We start from the raw sequence: 9,339 nt of genomic DNA on the forward strand, positions 1-9,339 counted from the left end.
GTGCCTTCCTACCAATTGGGCCCACATAATTTTTGCCAACAATGGTCCATTGTCCACAAGCTTGTCTAAAAAAAACTAAATTTCTAAATTACATTTTTGATTAATTCTAAACTACTAAACTAAGCTTGATTAATTCTAAATTGCTTTTGTGAAGAATCTTCCATCAATTTGCCTCCTTCCCAATGCTCCAAAATATATCTCCAAATTTTACCTACAATAAAAATGCAAATAATTAGCTCAGAATATTCAAATTAATTAAAATAAGAATTTCTGATCAAATTAAGCACAATTAGGAAAAACGGGAAAATACCGGACATTTAAGCACAATATTCTGATTAATTCTAGCACAATAAACTAAATGCAGTCAAGAAAATATCGACTCATCAGTGAACTAAACCCTTTTGTTGTTGGGGGAAACAATGCAATCTTTTAAAACTCTCTTTTATTGAAACTCTTGTTTATTTATATGATTGTCATATGCTTTGATTATCAATTGTTGGGTTCTCATATGCGCTTAAAGCTTTTATCGTTTAACTCATTCGATAACTGTTGTTTGCCTCTATTGATACGGGAACGTACAGTACTGTCATGAACTGGTGAGAAATTCCTTGATTAATGAAATACCACCTAGGGATAGGGAGGTAGGACGATCAATTGTTTTGTCTTCTATTCGGTAATGCGTTGCTAGTTGCTAGGGGAGGCTAGGGATAGCAAGCCAGTAATTAGTAATAGGCTTTTCTCGCTAAGGGATCGGGTTAAGGGTAGGCCAAGAAAGTTTGCATAACAATTAGATAACAAAGCAATTTAAATAAGAGGAGTAGATAAGAGAGGGCGGATAAGATGAAATTCTAAACCCCCAACAACTTCATTCATCCATAGTCTTTTTCTTGTCAACTAAATCAAACGCATTGCATGTTTATTTTCTGTCTTTGCATTCCAAAAAATTAATTTTTCTCTACAAGTCTTACGATTTCGATTCGCACGAACGATATGGCCTTTCGAGTCTCTTGGGAAGAACGATATCGGGTATTACCGATTATATTACTTGAATGATCTGGTACACTTGCCAGTGAGTTAACAAGTTTTTGGCGCCGTTGTCGGGGACTCGAGGTTTACTTTTTCAAGTAATGTGAATTGATTGAATATGACTTGATTTTTCATGTTTGTTTTTACTTTTGTTCTAATAAATGTTTTCTAGGGTTTTATGCCTAACTTTTGCAAAATGAAGTACGGACAAGAATTTGATTATATAGGCACTCAATTCTACCAAAATAATTTCAACCACTGGTGGGAACCTCACTCATACATGGATCAAAGTCGATATGGACAAGCTGCTGAGCCTCATTTCATGCCTATACAAAGAAGTGCAGAATCTGATGAACTTTTTCAGAGGATTATGAATTTTGAACCATACCATGTCAAAGGCATAGAGGAGGATATAAAGAATGATGAATTCTTTCCACAAGACATGTACACAAAATTTTCTTCTCATAGAAGCATGGAGGAGAGGCAACATTATCAGTGGCAGCAACAATGTTCTTCACCAATAGAAACGTGGGAGTATGATCAACAACTTTGTCAACAAACAGCTGATGTGACGGAACAAGTCAAAAGCTTGAATGAAAAGTTCGACAAATTTCTAGAGAGGTGTGATTCCAAGAGATATGAAGTTACCTTCAGGAATTTGGAGACAAAAATTGATGAGGTTGTTGATAAGGAGAAGGTAGAGAGAGAAGTGGAAAAGATAGAAGAGGAGAAAATAGAGGAAGATGAAGCAGAAAGGTTGAGTGAGGGAGAGAAAGATGAGGAGAAAGAAAAAGCAGTGGTTGAGAAAAAAAGAAAAATAAGAAAATAAGAAAAAAGAAAAAAAGAAAGTGGAAGAAGGAGAAGGTTGAGAAAAAGCGGAAGAGAGGAAAGAAGAAAAGATCATATGAAAAGCCCCTTCCTCATAAAAAGAAAAATCATAGGAAGGAAAAGAAGTTCAAGTACTGTATGACCTTCAAGAAATTGGAGATCAAAATTCCTATCATTCAAACATGGAAACCAGTGCTTGGTTTGATCAACTTTTTGAAGAGATTCAGTAGGAAGAAGAAAAAGAAGAAAATAGCAAGCAAAAGGAGTATCAACGCCTACTGATGGGTGTTTGAACTCTACCAGGTCAAGCTAATGACGTTAAAAGAGCGCTAACTGGGAGGCACCCCAGTGATTGTTGTATACTAGTTTTCTTTTAGTTGAATTTGTAAATATTGGTATTTTTGAACACTTTTTATTTTGGGTAGCATGTACTGAGGGATGCTAGAAGATTTAGGTATCTACTGAAGGATACCAGGAAGGTACACCTATTGATGGGTGTTGGGAAGGTATGCACTTACTGACAAGTGCTAAACAGGTTTGGGTTAGGCTCGTGACGTTAAACAAGCGCTACTAGGAGGCAACCTAGGTTCTCACTTTCACCTTTGCATTTAAAGTTTTAGAATAGGTTGCATTTTATTTTCAGTGTGTATGCTTGGCTTGAATACTTTTTCTAAAGATGTTTAACTGAATAATTTGCATGATGAGCCTATTTGATGATGATTTGATGTGGATGATAATTGAGCTGTGTTGCATGTTGATATTCTATGAAATAGATGGGTGATGAATTATGATTGTGGTTATGATGCTAAACAGGGTGTATGAATGAATATTGTGTGAGAAAGCATGTTGTGTGAGGTATTGAGCTCCATATTTTTCATTGCTGTATGTATTGTTCATAGGACAGCATGAATGATATTGCCTTAATCTTGATGATTGATTGAATTGCATGTGAAAGTCATATGATCAAGGCCATTTTTGAAAACCCTTCTCTAGCCAAATTTTCACCCAAAGTGCCTGAAAATATTATACCCTTTCTGAACCTTAGCCTTAAACAGGATGTGAACCCTTGTCTTGAAATTCTTTACCTTGAGTTGGGATGAGCTTAATTGTATGTGATGAAAAGGTTCAAGTTTGGGGTTGCATGGGGGAAATTGAAAGGTAATTGAAGAGCATTGAGCTCAAATGTTGTGAAAGAAAAATACATTAGAAAAAGAACAGAAAAGAAGAAAACCATGAAGATGGGCTCAATGCAAAAGAAAAGGGAAAAAGTTGGGAATAAGTGAGATTGGGGAGGAAGAGAGTTGTGCTTAAATGTTGAATACTATGGTAGCTCTCATAACTCGAGGACTTTGCATTCTAGAAAAACCAATTCTTCTTGTTAGCTCAGCCTCATTACAAGCCTTGGAAAAGTCCTTTTGATGGTATTTGCATGTAAGGATTTTGGTTGTTTTAGATGAATGGCAATTTTATTTCATGTGACTTTTGAATGATAGAGTGTTTGAGTGTTACCCTAAACACTTGAGTAATTGAGTGAAACACTTGCCTAGTGAGAATTGCTAAATTTCATGATTGCATCTTTGCTTAGTGGATTGGTCATTCATAATGTGTAACATCTGTTGAGGAACTTGTGAACTGAAATGAATTGGAAATATGCATGCATTTTGATTTGACTCCACCGAAAATCTGAAGTTGAGTAGTTCTTGTCATGTACTTTTGGAATGTTGAATCATTGGATGAAATAGTAGAAAGCCAAGCTTTGTTTTATTTGCTGTTTTGTTTTGTTTGCTTGGGGTTGTGATAACGGTTGAAAAACAGTTATTTTCATATGTCATTTTAGACCAAATTACACCCTTTAAGACTTAGCATGAGCTTAGAATCAAGTAATACCCAATAAATGAGTTAGTCGAGAGTCAAAAGCTGTTTTTAGGGATATTATGCTTGTTTTACATTGTTTTGCAGTGATTTTGATGAAAGTGGAGATTGGGGATGAAGATGAAGGTCTTAGACTCAAGACAGAAGAAGAAAATTGAAGAAAAGAAGAGTTTAGGAACCGCCCAGAGGCAAAATTGCACCGCTGGGCGGTCCAATGCGAGGAGGAGGCACCGGGCGTGGATGCTGGGCGAATTCACGATCAGAGGCAAACCGCCGGGCAGTGGCCCCCTGCCACCGGGCGGTGGCGCGATTATGGGCAAACCGCCGGGTGACATAAGTGTGCCGCCAGGCGGTTGTCCGCTGGACCTGGGCCTGTTTTCTGTGATTCTCCTCAACTATAAATAGGCCTGTTACGATTTCAATCTCATTCTTTTGACAAAAGAGGGCGGCCAGACCTAATTTTCACTCTCTGGAGAAGATCTCTTGGATGCTTAGGCTCCTTTTCATCCTATTTAGGGTTTGATCTTCCATTCTTCCATTATTTTCATCTAGGTTCACCATGACAATGGTGAACTAAACCCTTTTGTTGTTGGGGGAAACAACGTAATCTTTTGAAACTCTCTTTTATTGAAAGTCTTGTTTATTTATATGATTGTCATATGCTTTGATTATTAATTGTTGGGTTCTCATCTGTGCTTAAAGCTTTTATCGTTTAACTCATTCGATANCTGTTGTTTGTCTCTATTGATACGGGAACGTACAGTACTGTCATGAACTGGTGAGAAAATCCTTGATTAATGAAATACCACCTAGGGATAGGGAGGTAGGACGATCAATTGTTTTATCTTCTGTTCGGTAATGCATTGCCAGTTGCAAGGGGAGGCTAGGGATAGCAAGCTAGTAATTAGTAATAGGCTCTTCTCGCCGAGGGATCGGGTTAAGGGTAGGCCAAGAAAGTTTGCATAACAATTAGATAACAAAGCAATTTAAACAAGAGGAGTAGATAAGAGAGGGCGGATAAGATGAAATTGTAAAGCCCCAACAACTCCATTCATCCATAGTCTTCTTCTTGTCAACTGAATCAAACACATTGCATGTTTATTTTCTGTCTTTGCATTCCAAACAATTAATTTTTCTCTACAAGTCTTACAATTTCGATTCGCACGAACGATAAGGTCTTTCGAGTCACTTGGGAAGAACGATATCGGGTATTACCGATTATATTACTTGAATGATCTGGTACACTTGCTAGTGAGTCAACACTACCCTTAACCCGATCCCTCGGCAAAAAGAGCTTATTACTAATTACCGGCTTACTATCCCTAGCCTCCCCTAGCAATTAGCAATGCATTACCGAATAGAAGCAAAAACAATTGATCGTCCTACCTCCCTATCCCTAGGTGGTATTTCATTAATCAAGGAATTTCTCACCAGTTCAAGACAGTACTGTATGTTCCCGTATCAATAGAGACAAACAACAGTTATCAAATGAGTTTAACGATAAAAGCTTGAAGCGCAGATGAGAACCCAACAATTGATAATCAAAGCATATGAAGAATCATATAAATAAACAACAGTTTGAATTAAAGAGAGTTTCAAAAGATTACATTGTTTCCCCCAACAACAAAAGGGTTTAGTTCACCATTGTCATGGTGACTTAGATGAAAATAATGGAAGAGCAAACCCTAGATAAGATGAAAAGGAGCCTAAGCATCCAAGAGATCCTCTCTAGAGAGTGAAAATTAGGTCTGGCCGCCCTCTTCTGTCAAAAGAATGAGAATGAAATCGTAACAGGGCTATTTATAGCTGAGGAGCGTCACAGAAAACAGGCCCAAGCCCAGCGGACAACCGCCCGGCGTCACACTTATGCCGCCCGGCGGTTTGCCCATTATCGTGCCACTGCCCGGCGCTAGGGGTCCATCGCCCGACAGTTTGTCCTAATCGTAAATCCACCCAGTGTCCACGCCAGGTGCCTCATCCTTGCATTGGACCGCCCAGTGGTGATTTTTGCCGCCGGGCAGTTCCTAGACTTTTCTTTTCTTCAATTTTCTTCCTTTGTCTTATGTCTAAGGCCTTCATCTTCAACCCCAATCTTCACTTTCATCAAAATCACTGCAAAACAATGCAAAACAGGCATAATATCGCTAAAAACAACTTTTGACTCTCAACTGACTCATTTATTGGGTTTTACTTGATTCTAAGCTCATTCTAAGTCTTAAAGGGTGTAAATTGGTCTAAAATGACATATGAAAATAATTGTTTTTCAACCGTTATTAGCAGCCAGAAGATTGTACCTTGCCCAAGTAGGTCTCAAACTTCAGAAACCATAAGGCCACACAAAAAGAACACAATTTCTACCACACAATCATAGAGACAAAACAACATGAAAACGAAAAAAAAAAAACAAAGCAAGCATCATTCAAGTACAATTTCTTCTCCACGAAAATTCAATTTTGAAAAAAAAAATACCTTGAAAGCAAAAAACACGATGATGCCAACCTCTGCAGGCCACGACCACGATGACCCACCACCATTGCCATAATCGCCGACTACCACGACCCACCACCCTGCCGGAAACACCACTTCACCAACGACCACACCTCCGCGGGAGACCGCCATAAGGTGACCAAAAACGGACCTCCACCTTCTGAAATTTCTAAAATTTCTAAAATTTGGACAGAGGAGCAAAGGGGAATTTCTGAAATTAAGGCTTTGGTATGGTTGGAGGAGCAAATGGGAAGGGTTTGAGGGAAAGGTTTTGGGTGACGAACAAGTGGACGAAGTTAGGGCTTGTGGGAAACTGAATTGCAGAGAGGGAACAACTTAAAATTCTTCGAAGACATTACCGAAGGCCTACAAGCCGTGGGTTTTAATTCACCATTGCATCACCGATGGCTCTTAGGCCGTGGGTAAAAGTCCGCCGAAAAAATGCGTATTTCTTGTAGTGGGCAATTTTGTTCTATGTGACATTTGGATAGTGGAGGGAAGGAGTGAACCTTTTGAAACACTTGAGTGATTGAGTGAAACACCTTTTTTGATGAGGAATGATTCCATGAATGCGTTATTTCATTTGTACTTAGTTGATTAGTCAATCATTAGAATAACATATATCTGAGATTATGTGATTGTGGGAACACTGTGATGAGTTGACATGAAGCATGTATGCATCTTGATTAAATTCTATTGATGAGATGATTTGAGTAATGACTTGTCTTGAAATATTGGTTTTGGAATGAGTTTAACCATTGTGATGATTTATGTAGGACTAAGTTGCATTTTGTTTGCTTGAGGACAAGCAAAATTCTAAGTTTGGGGTTGTGATAACGGTTCAAAAACCGTTATTTTCGTACTTAAATTTGACATTAAACACACCCTTTATGACTTAGAGTGAGCTTGAAATCATGCAATTTGCTTAAGTTAGAGAATAAGAGAGTCAAAGTTGGTTTTCTTGGTTTTATGCTTGGTTTTTCCATGATTTGACAGGACTTATCAGGAATTGAATGAAGGAATTTGAAGAAGATAAGAGTTGGACATAAGAGAAGGAGGAAAAGTGAAGAAAAGAAGAGTCGTAGCCACCACCAGGCAGTGAAACCACCGCTGAGCGGTGTACTTCCCAGAGAACTCTTTGTCAAACGCTCAAGTGACACCGTTGAGGGGTGAATCCAAGTGTCGACCTCACCGTCGGGCGATGGAACCTGCACGGAATTCTCTGCCAGACGCTTAGGTGGTAGTGTTGAAGGGTGATGTCAAGTGTCGAACATACCGTCGAGCGGTGAACCCAAAGTCAGGCGGTGTACTACCTGGGCCAGATTCTGCTTCATTTTAATGAGTTATAAATAGAATTGCACAACCTAGAAGGGGTATCTTTTGGCAGAAAGGATGCAGGAACACTCTCTTCACTTCTTGGAGGCAGATTTTGGATGCAGAAGCTCCAATTTATCAATTCTAGGGTTATCTTTTCGTACTCTTCATTCTTTTCATCTAGTTTCACCATGATTATGGTGAACTAAATGTTGGTATCGAAGTGGGTAATTTTCGAAGAGTAAAAACGCAGTGGAATTAAAACACAGCATAAAGCGTATTAGGTCACAGTTGAAACGATTTTGGCCTTTTTTACAAAAGTAATTTTCTTTCAGAAAATTAACCAAACAGTTGACGTGCGTAAAATAAAATAAGTGTAGGGAGTAGAAAAATCACACAGATATTTTTATACTGGTACGATTCAATAGAATCTACGTCCAGTCGTTAATCACTACAAAGAATGATTAACAGTTCCACTAAAAATTGGTTTAACAGATTACAATCAAATGATCAGAAATAGAATGAAAAGAACCACTCTACCAACTTGAAGAGNAGAATGATTAACAGTTCCACTAAAAATTGGTTTAACAGATTACAATCAAATGATCAGAAATAGAATGAAAAGAACCACTCTACCAACTTGAAGAGCACCGCTCCAGCAATCGACCAACGATTCGCGAGCTTCTCCTTTCACAAGACCAGGCAGAGAACCTTGCTAACTTAAAGAGAGTCTGCTGCGACTATCGACACACGATGGGTGAGCCTCTCCTTTCACAAGACCAAGCAAGGAACAATGAACAAAAAGCTCTCTAAGAACGTTCCTCTGACACACAGTGTTCTAAGCTTTCTCAGTTCACAAAAGTTGTTTTCTGATTTTCTCAAAGTTCAAATATATAGCCAAGCTCACTGAATGCCAAAGGTCAGCTCCCAACTGCCATGAATAATCGATTATTGTAAGTGATAATCGATTATTCAAGTCTGTTACAAGAGCTTCTCTTAAGTAATCCTCATCACCTACAATGGGTTTATTTGACTCAAGAGGATTTTCCTCAAGGTCTACAATCTCATCAAAGACAACATGCATAGATTCTTCAATTATTAGTGTTCTTCTATTGAACATTCTATAAGCTTTACTAGTTAAAGAATATCCTAGAAAAATTGCTTCATCAGATTTTGCATCAAACTTTCCAAGATTATCTTTTCCATTATTTAAGACAAAGCATTTGCATCCAAAAATTTTCNAATGAGATATATTTGGTTTTCTACCATTCAACAATTCATATGGAGTTAATTTTAGAATTGGTCTAATGAGCATCCTATTTAACACATAACAGGCAGTACTTACCGCATCAGCCCAAAAATATTTTGGCACATTAGATTCATTCATAAGAGTTCTAGCTAATTCTTCTAATGATCTATTTTTCCTTTCAACAATTTTGTTAGGGAGTTCTAGGTGCAGAAAAATTATGTGCAATTCCAAATTCTTCACAAAATTTTCCAAATGATTCATTTTCAAATTCACCACCATGATCACTTCTCAGGGTTTTGATTTTCAAATCTTGTTCATTTTGAATACGTTTAGCAAAGGTTTTAAAAGCTTTGAAGGCTTCACTTTTCAGAGTTAAAAAGAAGGTCCAAGTAAATCTAGAGTAATCATCAACAATTACAAGAGCATAGTAATTTCCACCAAAACTTTTAATTCTAGATGGACCAAACAAGTCCATATGCAAAAGTTCTAAAGGTTTTGATGTAGAAATCATGTTTTTAGATGTAAATGAAGATTTGGTTTGTTTACCCTTTTGACATGCAGAA

This window comes from Vigna radiata, unplaced genomic scaffold (assembly GCF_000741045.1).
Source record: "Vigna radiata var. radiata cultivar VC1973A unplaced genomic scaffold, Vradiata_ver6 scaffold_178, whole genome shotgun sequence".
NCBI lineage: Eukaryota > Viridiplantae > Streptophyta > Magnoliopsida > Fabales > Fabaceae > Vigna > Vigna radiata.